We start from the raw sequence: 20491 nt of genomic DNA, 5'->3' as shown, positions 1-20491 counted from the left end.
GAATCCTTGTGGATTTTCGTGACAAACTGCGGGCCACGGCTAAGGGATCGTGACAATTGGAGACAGTCACGGTGGGAATCGTGACAATTGGTGGCAGCAGTGGGATCAAATATGTCCTATTTGGGATGTATATTTACAGAGAAATCCCTACTTCTTCACCTGATGGAGTTAAAAGCTCATGTTTAGAGTGATGGGTAGCTCCTTCGATGGAGATTACAAATATATGTTTTCGTGGTCTTAACTTAAATGATTTGCCTAATATCTTACGAAAACAGAACAAAGGACTTTCATGATTCTAGAAGGTTCTAGTCCAGTGATAGCTGGACAAGAGCTTACGCGGCAGGAAATGCCGGTCGTAAATACCTTTCTTCAATAAAACTCCCCTCTCACATACATTGGCAAGGCAAGCTCAACTCTGAAGTAAAAGAGAAGGGGGGTTTCTTAGCCCACATCCTGGGCTGACAAGAGAAACTCAACTTATATGATATTTCCTACCATATCGTGACAATCACATGCGCTGTGTTGTGCACATGCTGCAGCTGGAAATAAGAGATAGTCTGCAAGAGGGACATGCTGGAACTCTGATTAGCAAAGTGAGGAAATTGGCTATTGCTGCCAGAACCCCTAAAATTGATTCCATCTTGGAAAGACGTGCTGGTAAAGGGGCAATTGTGGATCAAGCCACTCGGTGGGGCAGCACCTATTTAATGATTGAGCGATTGCTGGAGCTGAAACCCTTCCTTGTAGATATGGCCAAACCTCGGGTAACACTACATGAAGTTCAATGGACACAGGTGGCTGAATTGAAGAAATTGCTTCATCACCCATTTACAGTGACTAAAAAGTTGCAAGCTGAGGATTTAACTCCTGGCATTTTTCTAAAGGAGTGGAAGAACTTGTTGTTTTGCCTGTCCCAAAGAGATGGCATTGCTGCTTCAATGAAACGGAGAGACACACTGCTATTAGAAAATAAAATTCTTCTGGCAGCTGTTTATGTGGACCAGAGTCATCGTATATTGCTGGATGACCAACAGCTTACTAAAGGAACAGAAGCTCTGATTGAGGTAGCAGTTAGGATGAGTGGGCTACAGGACGGCCAAGAGCAAGAGGACTCGGGCCCTGCCAGTGCGGCTGCTGCCGTTCCTTCATTCTCATCAGATAAGGAGATTGATTTCGACAAGTATTTGGACGACATGAAACAGGCAAAGCATTGCTGCAGGGAAAAAGATTCCACTCCCATAGAAAACAGATTGACCATATTTCACCAAAATTTTTCACTACCTCTCAAAGAAGTAAAAGAGTTCAATTGTCTGTCAATACTGACTGTGCACAAGGCAATTCCTTTATACCCTGAAATTGTTAGAGATGTCGCCCATGTGGTTACTGCTTTGCCACAAACCCAAGTTACTGTAGAGAGGTCGTTCTCCAGCCTTATAATAATTAGGTCAGATGTGAGGTCATCTATGAAGGAGGATCTAATGGAGGCGATACTATTTCTCAGAACAAATTCATAGACTGCACAAATGCTATTCAGTACGTTTTTGTTGAAAACTGTTTTTTTCCCATTTACTGTAGAGTGTATAATATATTGTAAATATGCAAAGTTTTTTTGTTCTAAAGTTGTACTCCAATAAATATATTTTATGTTCTATCTAAATGGCTTGATTATTGTATCATAATAAAGATTAAAAGCCTGATGTTACCATTTTACCACTGTAAATTTATCACTTAAAACTTTAAACATGAGCCATGTATGATGGAGTCGGTGTCATGGGAATTGAGGAGTCGGAGTTGCAGGTTTGGCTTACCGACTCCACAGCCCTGACTCCATGTGTGCACGTGGCCTACAAGCTCCATTACACGAGACAGCAGTAATTTACTCTCGTGGGCTTCTTGTGCATCGCGGAAAGAGCCAGGTGATGTGTTAGGTCTGCCAGAAAGCAGCGTGGATTTTGCATTCCGCACTGTCTTCGATTGTACATGATTTGTACTACTCCTGGCAAAAATTATATAATCACCAGCCTTGGAGGATATTCATTCAGTTGTTCATTTTTTATTTTAAAAAAAGCAGATCACAGACATGACACTAAACTACAGTCATTTAAAATGACAACTTTCTGGCTTTAATAAACAATAAAAGAAATCAAGAACAAAAAATGTTGTAGTCAGTAATGGTTGCTTTTTTAGAACAAGCAGAGGGGAAAAATTATGGACTCACTCAATTATGTGGGAAAAAAATATGGAATCACCCTGTAAATTTCAATTCCCAAAACTAACACCTGCATCAAATTAGATCTGCTCCTTATTCTGCACCTAAAAAGGAGTGATCACACCTTGGAGAGCTGTTGCACCAAGTGGACTGACCTGAATCATGGCTCCAACACGAGAGATGGCAATTGAAAAAAGGAGATGATTAACAAACTCTTAAAAGATGTAGCAAAAGATGTTGGTTGTCCTGTCAGCTGTGTCTAAAATCTGGACCAAATACAAACAACATGGGAAGGTTGTTAAAGGCAAACATACTGGTAGACCAAGGAAGACCTCAAAGTGTCAAGACTGGAAACTTAAAGCACTATGTCTCCAAAACAGGAAATGCACAACAAAACAAATGAGGAACGAAGGGGTCGAAACTGGAGTCAACATCTGTGACCGAACTGTAAGAAACCGCCGAAAGGAAATGGGATTTACATACAGAAAAGCTAAACGAAAGCCATCATTAACACCTAAACAGAAAAAAACAAGGTTACAATGGGCTAAGGAAAAGCAATCGTGGACTGTGGATGACTGGATGAAAGTCATATTCAGTGATGAATCGCGGATCTGCACTGGGCAAGGTGATGATGCTGGAACTTTTGTTTGGTGCCGTTCCAATGAGATTTATAAAGATGACTGCCTGAAGAGAACATGCAACTTTCTACAGTCATTGATGATATGGGGCTGCATGTCAGGTAAAGGCACTGGGGAGATGGCTGTCAATACATATTCAATAAATGCACAAGTTTATGTTGATATTTTGGACACTTTTCTTATCCCATCAATTCAAAGGATGTTTGTGGATGATGAAATCGTTTTTCAAGATGATAATGCACCCTGCCCTAGAGCAAAAACTGTGAAAACATTTCTTGAAAAAAGACACATAAGGTCAATGTCATGGCCTGCAAATAGTCCGGATCTCAATCCAACTGAAAATCTTTGGCGGAAGTTGGAGAAAATGGTCCATGACAAGGCTCCAACCTGCAAAGCTGATCTGGCCACAGCAATCAGAGAAAGTTGGAGCCAGATTGGTGAAGAGTCCTGTGTGACCCTCAATAAGTCCATGCCTCAGAGACTGCAAGCTGTTTGAAAATCCAGAGGTGGGGCAACAAAATACTAGTGATGTGTTAGAGGGTTTGTTTGTTTGTTTTTCAGGATTCCATAATTTTTTCCCACATAATTGAGTCCATAATTTTTTCCCTATGCTTGTTCTAAAAAAGTAACAAATACTGACTACCACATTTTCTGTTCTTGATTTCTTTTAGTGTTTATTAAAGCTAGAAAGTTGCCATTTGAAATGACTTTAGTTTTGTGCCATGTCTGTGATCTGCTTTTTAAAAAATAAAAAATAAATAACTGAATGAACATCCTCCAAGGCCGGTGATTCCATCATTTTTGCCAGGGGTTGTAGTCTGGTGAATCCCGCCACTGGTGTTTCTCCATGGGGAAGGGAGTCTAGGCATTATACTGAAATAAGGGTCTGCTCAACTCACCAGACAATGGAGCCGGTGGTGCTGGCAGCAAAAATGGCGGCGATGTCCCAGTAGTGGAACCACCATGGTGTTGATCTCGCGTGTTTCTCTGGAGATATGACTTCAGTGTAATTGAGGCAGGTTGTGTCACATTCTTGAACATCTTTCCTTGTTTCTTTTCTTCCCCATAATCACTGAGGTCAGCCATTTATTGCTTATTTATCTCAGTGTAGTGGGAGCTTTACATCAGTTGTCTGCTCCCGTGAAAGTCCAGACACTAACCACGGTGTATTGTATGCAATATATACAGCACTCTTGGTATATCCTATGCAATGTCTACAGCAGTCTCAGTGTCTCCTATGTGATATATGTGTGTATATATTCAGCAGTCTATCTAATATGTGTGGGCGCAGAGTTGATGTCCAAGGCCGGATTAAAAGTGTTGTGATTAACAAGCTCGGAGAATCAATAGACGTAGTGTCCAGCATAAGATTCTGCTTTAAATAAATGCAGGTGGGGTTTATATAAACCCCTGTTAGGGTGTTATGCCAACAAGCAAGAAACTGTTTTGTGGGACTCAGAGATTTGTGTCTGTGTCAGGTTCAATCCAGAATGTCAGGGACTTGGAATGTGTAGGGGGGAAGGTTTCTGTGTAAAAGTTCTGCGTGATTCATTTACAGCATAAAATGGAGACCGAGAAGACAAAATGAACCCTGCTTTCCCACTTATGTGATGTATATACAACAGTATATGAGTCACCTATGTGATGTATATACAACAGTATATGAGTCTCCTATGTGATGTAGACAGCAGTCTGTGTCTCCTATGTGATGTAGACAGCAGTCTGTGTCTCCTATGTGATGTAGACAGCAGTCTGTGTCTCCTATGTGATGTAGACAGCAGTCTGTGTCTCCTATGTGATGCATACAACAGTCTGTGTCTCCTTTGTGATGTATACAACAGTCTCAATGTCTTTTATGTGATGTATATACAACAGTCTCAGTGTCTTTTGTGATGTACATACAGCAATCTCTCTCTCTCTATATATATATATATGTGTATGTATATGTGAGGCATTTAGCACTTAGTGTTTCCTGTGTGATGTATATACAACAGTATCTGTGTCTCCTATGTGATGCATACAACAGTCTGTGTCTCCTTTCTGATGTATACAACAGTCTCAGTGTCTTTTATGTGATGTATATACAACAGTCTCAGTGTCTTTTGTGATTTATATACAGCAATCTCTCTCTCTCTCTATATATATATATATATGTGTATGTATATGTGAGGCATTTAGCACTTAGTGTTTCCTATGTGATGTATATACAGTAGTCTTGGTATCTCCTGTGATGTGTATACAGCAGTCTTGGTGTATCCTATTTGGTGTGTGTGTATATGGCAGTTTGTGTTTCCTATGTGTTTTTTACAATGACAATCCCATTAAGTGAGAGGTTTCCCAGTGTTGGCTCTAATAAGGAGAAGAGAGACAATTGTGACGCCGTATCTCAGACGAGTAGACAGCGAACGCTGCCAGGGCTCTTCAGTTGAGACAGAGTGATTGTATTTTACCTTGCATGAACTCCTCTATATCACTGAAATCCTGAAAAACCATGAAGTCTATGCTCATTAGGAGACTGGACACAGAAGAAACAGCGTGGTGGGAAGAGGGTCTGAGAGCTTCCAGGGGTGATTAAAAGGTGATGCCTTTCTGTTGTTCACAGGAAGTACACAACACTGAAGACTAAAGACCGCATGACACCAAAGCCCAAGATGGAGGGTTCAAAATGTAATGGTGCAACAGAGCTGGGATGAAACCAGTTGCAGAGCTGGAGTATTGCCGGTGAGTAACCTCCATGTGCAAAGGACAAAATCTGCAGAGCTCCTGTCTGTGCTGAGTTATCCATGAAGTAGAAAGCAAGACGCTTAATGGTTCTAGTGTCCTGATTCACTATAGGGAGCAGGACATGTACCAGGAGCTCAGTGTGAGGAGCCAAGATCTCAGGACATGTATCTGGAGCTCAGTGCGAGGAGCTGAGTTCATAAAACATATATCAAGAGCTCAGTGTGAGGAGCAGAGATCATAGGACGTGTATCAAGAGCTCAGTGTGAGGAGCCAAGATCATAGGACATGTATCGGCAGCCCAGTGTGAGGAGCTGAGATCACAGCTCATCTATCAGGAGATCAATGTGAAGAGTGAAGATCATGTCACTAGGGTTCAGCAGGATCTGGAAAAGGACAGATGAGTATGAAGGAGTCTGAAGGGAACACAGGAGTCCAGAAATAAGGATCTCCAGACTACCCGAGAATCTAAAGGTGAGAGAAGTCTAAAGCTAGAGGATAAAGGGGTCTAATAATTTCAGAGGGGTCTTGTGATGACAGGTGAGTCAAGCAGAGACACAGGAATCTGGATTCATCTAAGGCGGTACGTAGGAGACTGATGGAGTGTAGCAGTGCACTAAAGTCAAAAGCAGACTAAGAATAAGTAATACAGAAATAGAAAGAAAAACACAAATAGTAGGAGGAGATGAGTGAAGTGTTTACTGGCATTTCTGGGGAACTCTGGCTCTGCTGTATTTGGAACAATGATGCGGCCTCAGAAGAAAACACAAATTACTTTACTACAACCAGGCAATCTATTCCGATTCCTGGATGTTTATCTGGAAGTTTGAGGCAGCAGACTGCTATTATGTATTAAAAAAACATATATACTGACATTACTCTGTACTCCTCCTCCTGGACCTGTCCTCTGCCTTCTACATTACTCTGTGCTCCTCCTCCTGGACCTGTGCTCTGCCTTCTACATTACTCTGTGCTCCTCCTCCTAGACCTGTGCTCTGACTTCTACATTACTCTGTGCTCCTCCTCCTAGACCTGTGCTCTGCCTTCTACATTACTCTATGCTCCTCCTCCTAGACCTGTCCTCTGCATTCTATATTACTCTGTGCTCCTCCTCCTGGACTTGTCCTCTGCCTTCTACATTACTCTGTGCTCCTCCTCCTGGACCTGTGCTCTGCCTTCTACATTACTCTATGCTCCTCCTCCTAGACCTGTCCTCTGCATTCTATATTACTCTGTGCTCCTCCTCCTGGACTTGTCCTCTGCCTTCTACATTACTCTGTGCTCCTCCTCCTAGACCTGTCCTCTGCCTTCTACATTACTCTGTGCTCCTCCTCCTAGACCTGTGCTCTGCCTTCTACATTACTCTATGCTCCTCCTCCTAGACCTGTCCTCTGCATTCTATATTACTCTGTGCTCCTCCTCCTGGACTTGTCCTCTGCCTTCTACATTACTCTGTGCTCCTCCTCCTAGACCTGTCCTCTGCCTTCTACATTACTCTGTGCTCCTCCTCCTGGACCTGTGCTCTGCCTTCTACATTACTCTGTGCTCCTCCTCCTAGACCTGTCCTCTGCATTCTATATTACTCTGTACTCCTCCTCCTAGACCTATCCTCTGCATTCTATATCACTCTGTGCTCCTCCTCCTAGACCTGTCCTCTGCCTTCTACATTACTCTGTGCTCCTCCTCCTGGACCTGTCCTCTGCATTCTATATTACTCTGTGCTCCTCCTCCTAGACCTGTGCTCTGCCTTCTACATTACTCTGTGCTCCTCCTCCTAGACCTGTGCTCTGCCTTCTACATTACTCTATGCTCCTCCTCCTAGACCTGTCCTCTGCATTCTATATTACTCTGTGCTCCTCCTCCTGGACTTGTCCTCTGCCTTCTACATTACTCTGTGCTCCACCTCCTGGACCTGTGCTCTGCATTCTACATTACTCTGTGCTCCTCCTCCTGGACCTGTGCTCTGCATTCTATATTACTCTGTGCTCCTCCTCCTAGACCTGTCCTCTGCATTCTATATTACTCTGTGCTCCTCCTCCTGGACTTGTCCTCTGCCTTCTACATTACTCTGTGCTCCTCCTAGACCTGTCCTCTGCATTCTACATTACTCTGTGCTCCTCCTCCTGGACCTGTGCTCTGCATTCTACATTACTCTGTGCTCCTCCTCCTGGACCTGTGCTCTGCATTCTACATTACTCTGTGCTCCTCCTCCTGGACCTGTGCTCTGCATTCTATATTACTCTGTGCTCCTCCTCCTGGACCTGTGCTCTGCATTCTATATTACTCTGTGCTCCTCCTCCTAGACCTGTCCTCTGCCTTCTACATTACTCTGTGCTCCTCCTCCTGGACCTGTGCTCTGCATTCTACATTACTCTGTGCTCCTCCTCCTGGACCTGTGCTCTGCATTCTATATTACTCTGTGCTCCTCCTCCTGGACCTGTCCTCTGCCTTCTATATTACTCTGTACTCCTCGTCCTAGACCTGTCCTCTGCATTCTATATTACTCTGTGCTCCTCCTCCTGGACCTGTGCTCTGCATTCTATATTACTCTGTTCTCCTCCTCCTAGAAATGTCCTCTGCCTTCTACATTACTCTGTGCTCCTCCTCCTGGACCTGTGCTCTGCATTCTATATTACTCTGTGCTCCTCCTCCTAGAAATGTCCTCTGCCTTCTACATTACTCTGTGCTCCTCCTCCTGGACCTGTGCTCTGCATTCTATATTACTCTGTGCTCCTCCTCCTGGACCTGTGCTCTGCATTCTATATTACTCTGTGCTCCTCCTCCTAGAACTGTCCTCTGCCTTCTACATTACTCTGTACTCCTCGTCCTAGACCTGTCCTCTGCATTCTATATTACTCTGTGCTCCTCCTCCTGGACCTGTGCTCTGCCTTCTACATTACACTGTGCTCCTCCTCCTGGACCTGTCCTCTGCCTTCTATATTACTCTGTGCTCCTCCTCCTAGAACTGTCCTCTGCCTTCTACATTACTCTGTGCTCCTCCTCCTGGACCTATCCTCTGCCTTCTACATTACTCTGTGCTCCACCTCCTGGACCTGTCCTCTGCCTTCTGCATTACTCTGTGCTCCTCCTCCTGGACTTGTCCTCCTCTGCCTTCTATATTACTCTGTGCTTCTCCTCCTGGACCTGTCCTCTGCCTTCTATATTACTCTGTGCTCCTCCTCCTGAACCTGTCATATGCCTTCTATATTACTCTGTACTCCTCCTCCTGGACCTGTCCGCTACCTTCTATATTTCTCTGTGCTCTTCCTCCTGGACTTGTCCTCTCCCTTCTATATTACTCTGTGCTCCTCCTCCTGGACCTGTCCTCTGCCTTCTATATTACTCTGTGCTCCTCCTCCTGGTCTTGTCCTCTGCATTCTACATTACTCTGTTCTCCTCTTCCTAGAACTGTCCTCTACCTTCTACATTACTCTGTGCTCCTCCTCCTGGACCTGTCCTATGCCTTCTACATTACTCTGTGTTCCTCCTTTACCTCTCCTCTGCCTTCTATATGACTCTGTGCTCCTCCTTTTACCTGTCCTCTGCCTTCTTTGTGACTCTGCTCTTCCTCCTAGACCTGTCCTCTACCTTCTACATTACTCTGTGCTCCTCCTTTTACCTGTCTTCTTCCTTCTACATGACTCTGTGCTCCTCCTCCTGGACCTGTCCTATGCCTTCTACATTACTTTGTGCTCCTCCTCCTGGACCTGTCCTCTGCCTTCTATATTACTCTGTGCTCCTCCTCCTGGACCTGTCCTCTGCTTTCTATATTTCTCCGTGCTCCTCCTCCTGGACCTGTCCTCTACCTTCTACATTACTCTGTGCTCCTCCTTTTACCTGTCCTCTGCATTCTACATGACTCTGTGCTCATCCTCCTAGCCCTGTCCTCTGCATTCTACATTACTCTGTGCTCCTCCATTTACCTGTCCTCTGCCATCTATATTACTCTGTATTTCTCCTCCTGGACCTGTCCTCTGCCTTCTACATGACTCTGTGCTCCTCCTTTTACCTGTCCTCTGCATTCTACATGACTCTGTGCTCATCCTCCTAGCCCTGTCCTCTGCATTCTACATTACTCTGTGCTCCTCCATTTACCTGTCCTCTGCCATCTATATTACTCTGTATTTCTCCTCCTGGACCTGTCCTCTGCCTTCTACATGACTCTGTGCTCCTCCTCCTAGACCTGTCCTCTGCCTTCTATATTACTCTGTGTTCCTCCTTTTACCTGTCCTCTGCCTTCTACACTACTCTGTGCTCCTCCTCCTAGACTTGTCCTCTGCCTTCTACATTACTCTGTTCTCCTCCTCCTAGACATGTCATCTGCTTTCTCCTAGACCAGTCCTCTACCATCTACACTACCTTGTGTTCCCCCACCTAGACCTGTCCTCTGCCTTTTACAATAGTCTGTGCTCTTCTTCCTAGAACTGTCCTCTGTCTTCTACAATACTCTGTTCCCTCCTCTTGACCTGTCGTCTGTATTCTACATTACTCTGTCCTCCTACTCCTCCTGGACCTGTCCTCTTCCTTCTAAATTACTCTGTCCTCCTCCTTTACCTGTCTTCCTCCTTCTATATTACTCTGTACTCTTCCGTCTAGACTTATCCTTTGCCTTCTAAATTACTCTGTCCTCCTCCTGGACCTGTCCTCTGCCTTCTATATGACTCTGTGCTCCTCCTTTTACCTGTCCTCTGCCTTCTACATTACTCTGTGCTCCTCCTCCTAGACCTGTCCTCTGCATTCTACATTACTCTGTGCTTTTCCTCCTAGACCTGTCCTCTGTCTTCTACAATATTCTATGCTCCTCCTCCTAGACCTGTCCTCTGCCTTCTACATTATTCTATGCTCCTCCTCCTAGACCTGTCCTCTGCCTTCTACATTATTCTATGCTCCTCCTCCTAGACCTGTCCTCTGCCTTCTGCATTACTCTGTGTTCCTCCTCCTAGACCTGTCCTCTGCCTTCTATATTACTCTGTGTTCGTCCTTTTACCTGTCCTCTACCTTCTACATTACTCTGTGCTCCTCCTTTTACCTGTCTTCTTCCTTCTACATGACTCTGTGCTCCTCCTCCTGGACCTGTACTCTGCCTTCTATATTACTCTGTGCTCCTCCTCCTGGACCTGTCCTCCACCTTCTACATTACTCTGTGCTCCTCCTTTTACCTGTCCTCTGCCTTCTTCGTGACTCTGTGCTCCTCCTCCTAGACCTGTCCTCTGCCTTCTATATTACTCTGTGTTCCTACTTTTACCTGTCCTCTGCCTTCTACACTACTCTGTGCTCCTCCTCCTAGACTTGTCCTCTGCCTTCTATATTACTCTGTGTTCCTCTTAGACCTGTCCTCTACCTTCTACATTACTCTGTGCTCCTCCTTTTACCTGTCTTCTTCCTTCTACATGTGTTGTGTATCCGCTTTTTGGGCTCCCCTGGTGGTTGCTGGTGGTACTGGTGACTTGTTTGCACTTTGCTGCTTCTGTTCACCTGCTTCCATCAGTGTTTGGGAGTTTCCTATTTAGCCTTGCTCTCCAGTCTTTTCCTTGCCGGTCATCATTGTAACCAGAGCCTTCGGTTGCATGTTCCTGCTACTAGTCTGCTGATCAGCTAAGTGGACTTTGTCCTTTTTGTTGTGAATTTGGATTCTGGGCTCCCCCGGTGGCTACTGGTGGAATTGAACTTGTGACATCATCTTCCCTGTTCACCTGTTCTGATTAGATCTGGGTGTCGCTATATAACCTGGCTTCTCTGTTAGATGCTTGCCGGTCAACAATGTTATCAGAAGCCTCTCTGTGCTTGTTCCTGCTCCCAGACATCTACTAGATAAGTTGGACATTCGTCCATGTTTTGTTTTTGTATTTTGGTTCCAGTTCACAGCTGCAGTTTCGTTACTGTGTCTGGAAAGCTCTTGTTGATCAGGAATTGCCACTCTGGTATTATGAGTTAATGCCAGAGTCCTAAAGTAATTTCTGGATGTGTTTTGTTAGGGTTTTCTACTGACCATGAAAGTATGCTTTCTGTCTTCTGCTATCTAGAAAGCGGACCTCAAATTTGCTAAAACTATTTTCCTGCTGCGTTTGTTGTTTCATCTCATATCACCGCCAATATATGTGGGGGGCTTCTGTCTCCTTTTGGGCATTTCTCTAGAGGTGAGTCAGGTCTTATATTTCCCTCTGCTAGCATTATTTAGTTCTCCGGCCGGCGCTGGGCATATAGGGATAAAAAGTAGGACATGCTACCTGGCTACTTCTAGATGATGCGGTAGGTTTAGTTCATGGTCAGTACAGTTACATCTTCCAAGAGCTTGTTCCTATAGAGGCTTATGCTAGTTCTCTGGCCATGGAGATCATGACAGTTTGACCGGCCCACTAAAGGGTTAAAATCCTTGGCTGAGAAAGGAGAGAAATAAGAAGTCTGCTGAGAGTTTTTTTTTTTTTTTTTTTTTTTTCCTCTGTGCTCTTGATTGGATCACTTGCCAGTCTGTCTATGCTGCAGTCTTTCTTTTTTTTCTCTCTCCTTATAATCTTTGAATGGCTTTGTGTTCACCTGTTAATAATGGATCTTCAGAGTGTAACTGCAGGTTTGAATAATCTCACCACGAAAGTACAAAATTTGCAAGATTTTATTATTCATGCTCCGGTATCTGAGCCGAGAATTCCTTTGCCGGAATTCTTCTCAGGGAATAGATCTAGCTTTCAGAATTTTAGAAATAATTGTAAGCTATTTTTGTCCCTGAAATCTCGTTCTGCTGGAGACTCTGCACAGCAGGTTGGGATTGTGATTTCCTTGCTCCGCGGCGACCCTCAAGACTGGGCTTTTGCATTGGCACCAGGGGATCCTGCGTTGCGCAATGTGGATGCGTTTTTTTTGGCCTTGGGCTTGCTGTATGAGGAACCTCATTTGGAACTTCAGGCAGAAAAAACTTTGATGTCCCTATCGCAGGGGCAAGATGAAGCTGAAATTTACTGCCAAAGATTCCGTAAATGGTCTGTGCTTACTCAGTGGAATGAGTGTGCCTTGGCGGCTACTTTCAGAGAGGGTCTCTCTGATGCCATTAAGGATGTTATGGTGGGGTTCCCTGTGCCTGCGGGTCTGAATGAGTCCATGACAATGGCCATTCAGATCGATAGGCGTCTGCGGGAGCGCAAACCTGTGCACCATCTGGCGGTGTCCACTGAGAAGACGCCAGAAAGCATGCAGTGTGATAGAATTCTGTCCAGAAGCGAGCGGCAGAATTTTAGACGGAAAAATGGGTTGTGTTTCTATTGTGGGGATTCTACTCATGTTATATCAGCGTGCTCTAAGCGTACTAAAAAGCTTGATAAATCCGTTTCCATTGGCACTTTACAGTCTAAATTTATTTTGTCTGTGACCCTGATTTGCTCTTTGTCATCTATTACTACTGACGCCTATATCGACTCTGGCGCCGCTTTGAGTCTTATGGATTGGTCCTTTGCCAATCGTTGTGGGTATGATTTAGAGCCTTTGGAGACTCTTATTCCTCTGAAGGGGATTGACTCCACCCCATTGGCTAATAATAAACCACAATACTGGACACAAGTAACTATGCGTATTAATCCGGATCACCAGGAGACTATTCGCTTTCTGGTGCTGTATAATCTACATGAGGATTTGGTGCTGGGATTGCCATGGCTGCAGTCTCACAACCCAGTCCTTGACTGGAGAGCTATGTCTGTGTTGAGCTGGGGATGTAAGGGGACTCATGGGGACGTACCTTTGGTGTCCATTTCATCATCTATTCCCTCTGAAATCCCTGAGTTCCTGTCTGATTATCGTGACGTCTTTGAAGAACCCAAGCTGGGTTCACTACCTCCGCACCGTGAGTGCGATTGTGCTATAGATTTAATTCCGGGTAGTAAATACCCAAAGGGTCGTTTATTTAATCTGTCTGTGCCTGAACATACTGCTATGCGAGAATATATAAAGGAGTCCTTGGAAAAGGGACATATTCGTCCATCGTCATCTCCCTTAGGAGCCGGTTTTTTCTTTGTGTCAAAAAAAGACGGCTCTTTGAGACCATGTATTGATTATCGGCTTTTGAATAAAATCACGGTTAAATATCAATACCCATTGCCGTTGCTGACTGATTTGTTTGCTCGCATAAAGGGGGCCAAGTGGTTCTCTAAGATTGATCTCCGTGGGGCGTATAATTTGGTGCGGATCAGGCAGGGGGATGAGTGGAAAACCGCATTTAATACGCCCGAGGGCCACTTTGAGTATTTGGTGATGCCTTTTGGTCTTTCTAATGCCCCTTCAGTCTTCCAGTCCTTTATGCATGATATTTTCCGCGATTTTTTGGATAAATTTATGATAGTGTATCTGGATGATATTCTGATTTTTTCGGATGACTGGGACTCTCATGTCCGGCAAGTTAAGAGGGTTTTTCAGGTTTTGCGGTCTAATTCTCTGTGTGTCAAGGGTTCTAAGTGCGTTTTTGGGGTTCAGAGAATTTCCTTTTTGGGATATATTTTTTCTCCCTCTTCCATTGAGATGGATCCTGTCAAGGTTCAAGCTATTTGTGATTGGACGCAACCCTCTTCTCTTAAAAGTCTTCAGAAATTTTTGGGCTTTGCCAACTTTTATCGTCGATTTATTTCTGGTTTTTCGGATGTCGTTAAGCCATTGACCGATTTGACTAGACAGGGTGCTGATGTTGCTAATTGGTCCCCTGATGCTGTGGAGGCCTTTCAGGAGCTTAAGCGCCGTTTTTCTTCTGCCCCTGTGTTGCGTCAGCCTGATGTGACTCTTCCTTTTCAGGTTGAGGTCGACGCTTCTGAGATCGGAGCTGGGGCAGTGTTGTCGCAGAAAAGTTCTGACTGCGCCGTGATGAGGCCTTGTGCCTTCTTTTCCCGTAAATTTTCGCCCGCTGAGCGGAATTATGATGTTGGGAATCGGGAGCTTTTGGCCATGAAGTGGGCGTTTGAGGAGTGGCGCCATTGGCTTGAGGGGGCCAGACATCAGGTGGTGGTATTGACTGACCACAAAAATTTGATTTATCTTGAGACCGCCAGGCGCCTGAATCCTAGACAGGCGCGCTGGTCATTATTTTTTTCTCGGTTTAATTTTGTGGTATCGTACCTACCAGGTTCTAAGAATGTTAAGGCGGATGCCCTTTCTAGGAGTTTTGAGCCTGATTCACCTGGCAACTCTGACCCCACAGGTATTCTTAAGGAGGGAGTTATCTTGTCAGCTGTTTCTCCAGACCTGCGGCGGGCCTTGCAGGAGTTTCAGGCGGATAGACCGGATCGTTGTCCGCCTGATAGGCTGTTTGTTCCTGATGATTGGACCAGTAAAGTCATCTCTGAGGTGCATTCTTCTGCGTTGGCAGGTCATCCTGGAATTTTTGGTACCAGGGATTTGGTGGCAAGATCCTTCTGGTGGCCTTCCCTGTCACGAGATGTGCGAGGCTTTGTGCAGTCTTGTGACGTTTGTGCTCGGGCCAAGCCTTGTTGTTCTCGGGCTAGTGGATTATTGTTGCCCTTGCCTATTCCTAAGAGGCCTTGGACACACATCTCGATGGATTTTATTTCAGATCTGCCTGTTTCTCAGAAGATGTCTGTCATCTGGGTGGTGTGTGACCGTTTTTCTAAGATGGTTCATTTGGTTCCCCTGCCCAAATTGCCTTCTTCTTCCGAGTTGGTGCCCCTGTTTTTTCAAAATGTTGTTCGTTTGCATGGTATTCCTGAGAATATCGTTTCTGACAGAGGAACCCAATTTGTGTCTAGATTTTGGCGGGCATTTTGTGCTAGGATGGGCATAGATTTGTCTTTTTCGTCTGCTTTTCACCCTCAGACTAATGGCCAGACCGAGCGGACTAATCAGACCCTGGAGACATATCTGAGGTGTTTTGTGTCTGCTGACCAGGATGATTGGGTTGCTTTTTTGCCATTGGCGGAGTTCGCCCTCAATAATCGGGCCAGCTCTGCCACCTTGGTTTCCCCGTTTTTCTGTAATTCGGGGTTCCATCCTCGATTTTCCTCCGGTCAGATGGAATCCTCGGATTGTCCTGGAGTGGATGCGGTGGTGGAGAGATTGCATCATATCTGGGGGCAGGTGATGGACAATTTAAAGTTGTCCCAGGAGAAGACTCAGCTTTTTGCCAACCGTCACCGTCGTGTTGGTCCTCGGCTTTGTGTTGGAGATTTGGTGTGGTTGTCTTCTCGTTTTGTCCCTATGAGGGTCTCATCTCCTAAGTTTAAGCCTCGGTTCATCGGTCCGTATAAAATATTGGAGATTCTTAACCCTGTTTCCTTCCGTTTGGACCTCCCTGCATCCTTTTCTATTCATAACGTTTTTCATCGGTCGTTATTGCGCAGGTATGAGGCACCGGTTGTGCCTTCCGTTGAGCCTCCTGCTCCGGTGTTGGTTGAGGGTGAGTTGGAGTACGTTGTGGAAAAAATCCTAGACTCCCGTGTTTCCAGACGGAGACTCCAGTATCTGGTCAAGTGGAAGGGATACGGCCAGGAGGATAATTCTTGGGTCACTGCATCTGATGTTCATGCCTCTGATCTGGTTCGTGCCTTTCATAGGGCCCATCCTGATCGCCCTGGTGGTTCTGGTGAGGGTTCGGTGCCCCCTCCTTGAGGGGGGGGTACTGTTGTGAATTTGGATTCTGGGCTCCCCCGGTGGCTACTGGTGGAATTGAACTTGTGACATCATCTTCCCTGTTCACCTGTTCTGATTAGATCTGGGTGTCGCTATATAACCTGGCTTCTCTGTTAGATGCTTGCCGGTCAACAATGTTATCAGAAGCCTCTCTGTGCTTGTTCCTGCTCCCAGACATCTACTAGATAAGTTGGACATTCGTCCATGTTTTGTTTTTGTATTTTGGTTCCAGTTCACAGCTGCAGTTTCGTTACTGTGTCTGGAAAGCTCTTGTTGATCAGGAATTGCCACTCTGGTATTATGAGTTAATGCCAGAGTCCTAAAGTAATTTCTGGATGTGTTTTGTTAGGGTTTTCTACTGACCATGAAAGTATGCTTTCTGTCTTCTGCTATCTAGAAAGCGGACCTCAAATTTGCTAAAACTATTTTCCTGCTGCGTTTGTTGTTTCATCTCATATCACCGCCAATATATGTGGGGGGCTTCTGTCTCCTTTTGGGCATTTCTCTAGAGGTGAGTCAGGTCTTATATTTCCCTCTGCTAGCATTATTTAGTTCTCCGGCCGGCGCTGGGCATATAGGGATAAAAAGTAGGACATGCTACCTGGCTACTTCTAGATGATGCGGTAGGTTTAGTTCATGGTCAGTACAGTTACATCTTCCAAGAGCTTGTTCCTATAGAGGCTTATGCTAGTTCTCTGGCCATGGAGATCATGACACCTTTTGTTTTGTACCTTTTGTCCAGTTTGCAGTTTTGTTATTCTCTGTAGCTGGAAGCTCTTGCGGGCTGAAATTGCCACTCCTGTGTCATGAGTTGACACAGGAGTCTTAAAGTAATTTCAGGATGGTTTTTGAAAGGGTTTTCAGTTGACCGTGAAGTCCTCTTTTGTATCCTTCTGCTATCTAGTAAGTGGACCTCTCTTTGCTAAATCTACTTTCATACTGTGTATGTCTTTTCCTCTTAATTCACCGTTATTACATGTGGGGGGCTGCTATCATCTTTTGGGGTATTTCCCTAGAGGTAAGCCAGGTCTGTTTCTTCCTCTACCAGGCGTAGTTAGTCCTCCGGCTGGCGCGTGGCATATAGGAAGCCGTAGGTATGCTCCCTGGCTACTGTTAGTTGTGTGGTAGATTTAGCTCACGGTCAACTCGAGTTTCCATCACCCGAGAGCTCGTTCGTTACTTATATGTTTCTTACGTTCCCTTGCCATTGGGAACCATGACAGTATGACCGGCCTGTGTTAAACTTATTGGCAGAAGAAAGGAGAGAAAAAAGAAGTCTGTAGATTTTTTTTTTTTTTTTTTTCCTATGTTTGCTCCATAGTTGGATCAGTTGTATTTCAGCTCTAATTACAGCCTTTGCCTTTCTCTCCTTCTAATCCTTGAATGGCTCTGAGCTCACCTGTTTAAAGATAGATCCTCAGAGTTTGGCTGCAGGTTTAAATAATCTTGCTACGAAGGTTCAAAATTTACAAGATTTTGTTATGCATACTCCTATTTCTGAACCTAAAATTCCTACACCAGAGGTGTTTTCCGGAGATAGATCTCGGTTTTTGAATTTCAAATATAATTGTAAATTATTCCTTTCTCTCAGACCTCACTCCTCAGGAGATCCTGTCCAGCAGGTTAAGATTGTAATCTCTTTGCTGCGAGGTGACCCTCAAAATTGGGCATTTTCATTGGCACCAGGGGATCCTGCGTTGCTCAATGTGGATGCGTTTTTCCTGGCTTTAGGGTTGCTTTATGAGGAACCTAATTTGGAGATTCAAGCTGAAAAAGCTTTGATAGCCCTATCTCAAGGGCAAGATGAAGCGGAGATATACTGCCAAAAATTTCGTAGGTGGTCTGTGCTTACTCAGTGGAATGAGTGCGCCTTAGCGGCAAATTTCAGAGAGGGCCTTTCTGATGCCTTTAAAGATGTTATGGTCGGGTTCCCTGCGCCTATAGGTCTGAATGAGTCCATGACAATGGCAATTCAGATTGATCGGCGTTTGCGGGAGCGCAAACCCGTGCACCATTTGGCGGTATCTTCTGAAGAGACGCCAGAGAAAATGCAATGTGACAGAGTTATGTCCAGAAGCGAGCGGCAGAATTATAGGCGTAAAAATGGGTTATGCTTCTATTGTGGTGATTCTGCTCATGTTATATCAGCATGCTCTAAGCGTACTAGGAAGGTTGACAAGTCTATTTCAATTGGCACTTTACAGTCCAAATTTATTTTGTCTGTAACCTTGATTTGTTCATTATCAGTTATTACCGTGGATGCATATGTGGACTCTGGCGCCGCTCTGAGTCTTATGGACTGGTCCTTTGCCAGGCGCTGTGGGTTTGATTTAGAGCCTCTGGAAGTCCCTATACCTCTGAAGGGTATTGATTCTACACCTTTGGCTTGTAATAAACCACAGTTCTGGACGCAAGTGACTATGCGTATGACTCCAGACCATCAGGAGGTGATTCGCTTCCTTGTGTTGTACAATTTACATGATGTTTTGGTGCTTGGATTACCATGGTTACAGTCTCATAACCCAGTCCTTGACTGGAAGGCTATGTCTGTGTTAAGCTGGGGATGTCGGGGGGCTCATGGGGACACTCCTATGGTGTCCATTTCGTCATCTATTCCATCTGAGATTCCGGCATTTTTGTCTGATTATCGTGATATTTTTGAAGAGCCTAAGATTGGTTCACTCCCTCCTCACAGGGATTGTGATTGCGCCATAGATCTGATTCCTGGCAGTAAATTTCCAAAGGGTCGTTTGTTTAACCTATCTGTACCTGAACATGCTGCTATGCGCGAGTATATTAAGGAGTCCCTGGAAAAGGGACACATTCGTCCTTCTTCATCTCCTTTAGGAGCTGGTTTTTTCTTTGTCTCTAAAAAGGATGGCTCTCTGAGGCCTTGTATTGATTATCGTCTCCTGAATAAAATTACAGTCAAATATCAGTATCCGTTGCCTTTGCTGACTGATTTGTTTGCTCGCATAAGGGGGGCTAAGTGGTTCTCTAAGATTGATCTTCGTGGGGCGTATAATTTGGTGCGAATTAAGAAGGGGGATGAGTGGAAGACCGCATTTAATACGCCTGAGGGCCATTTTGAGTATTTGGTAATGCCTTTCGGCCTTTCTAATGCACCTTCTGTCTTTCAGTCCTTAATGCATGATATTTTCCGTGAATATTTGGATACATTTATGATTGTGTACTTGGATGATATTTTGATTTTTTCTGATGACTGGGAGTCTCATGTTCAGCAGGTCAGGAGGGTTTTTCAGGTTTTGCGGGAGAATTCTTTGTGTGTAAAGGGTTCAAAGTGTGTTTTTGGGGTTCAAAAAATTTCATTTTTGGGGTATCTTTTTTCCCCTTCTTCTATTGAGATGGACCCTGTCAAGGTTCGGGCTATTTACGACTGGACGCAGCCTACTTCTCTGAAGAGTCTCCAGAAATTCTTGGGCTTTGCTAATTTTTATCGTCGATTTATAGCTGGTTTTTCTGGCGTTGCTAAACCTCTGACGGATTTGACTAAAAAGGGTGCTGATGTTGCCAATTGGTCCCCTGCTGCTGTGGAGGCCTTTCGGGAGCTTAAGCGCCGCTTTTTGTCTGCCCCTGTGTTGCGCCAGCCTGATGTTTCTCTTCCCTTTCAGGTTGAGGTCGATGCTTCCGAGATCGGAGCGGGGGCGGTTTTGTCGCAGAAAAGTTCCGACTGCTCAGTGATGAGACCTTGTGCGTTCTTTTCGCGAAAATTTTCGGCCGCCGAGCGAAACTATGATGTTGGTAATCGGGAGCTTTTGGCCATGAAGTGGGCATTTGAGGAGTGGCGTCATTGGCTTGAGGGTGCCAGACATCAGGTGGTAGTTTTGACTGATCACAAGAATTTAATTTATTTGGAGTCTGCCAGGCGCCTGAATCCTAGACAGGCACGTTGGTCGTTGTTCTTTTCCCGGTTTAATTTTGTGGTCTCGTACTTACCGGGTTCTAGGAATGTGAAAGCAGATGCTCTTTCTAGGAGTTTTGAGCCTGACTCTCCTGGGAATTCTGAACCTGCTGGTGTCCTTAAGGATGGAGTGGTTTTGTCTGCTGTCTGTCCAGATTTGCGACGTGCTTTGCAAGAATTTCAGGCGGATAGACCTGATCGTTGTCCGTCTGGTAGACTGTTTGTTCCTGACGAGTGGACCACTAGAGTCATCTCGGAAGTTCATTCTTCTACTCTGGCAGGTCATCCGGGAATTTTTGGCACCAGAGATTTGGTGGCTAGATCCTTCTGGTGGCCTTCCCTGTCTCGAGATGTGCGTGTTTTTGTGCAGTCTTGCGATGTGTGTGC

General features: G+C 45.0%; 1 protein-coding gene across 12 annotated transcripts in view; it reads left to right on the top strand.

The window, feature by feature from the left end:
* The window catches only part of ATP2B2 (ATPase plasma membrane Ca2+ transporting 2), a 513240-nt gene that overhangs the window by 59250 nt on the left and 433499 nt on the right, over positions 1–20491 (top strand). For all 12 annotated transcript variants that reach the window (XM_077277278.1, XM_077277286.1, XM_077277282.1 and 9 more), the window contains exon 2: positions 5450–5568. The gene's annotated coding sequence lies outside the window, so the exon portion shown is untranslated. The remainder of the gene's footprint in view (positions 1–5449; positions 5569–20491) is intronic.

Source organism: Ranitomeya variabilis, chromosome 8, assembly GCF_051348905.1.
Source record: "Ranitomeya variabilis isolate aRanVar5 chromosome 8, aRanVar5.hap1, whole genome shotgun sequence".
NCBI lineage: Eukaryota > Metazoa > Chordata > Amphibia > Anura > Dendrobatidae > Ranitomeya > Ranitomeya variabilis.
Note: the sequence above shows the minus strand (reverse complement) of the source record. Positions and strands in the feature narration are given on the sequence as shown.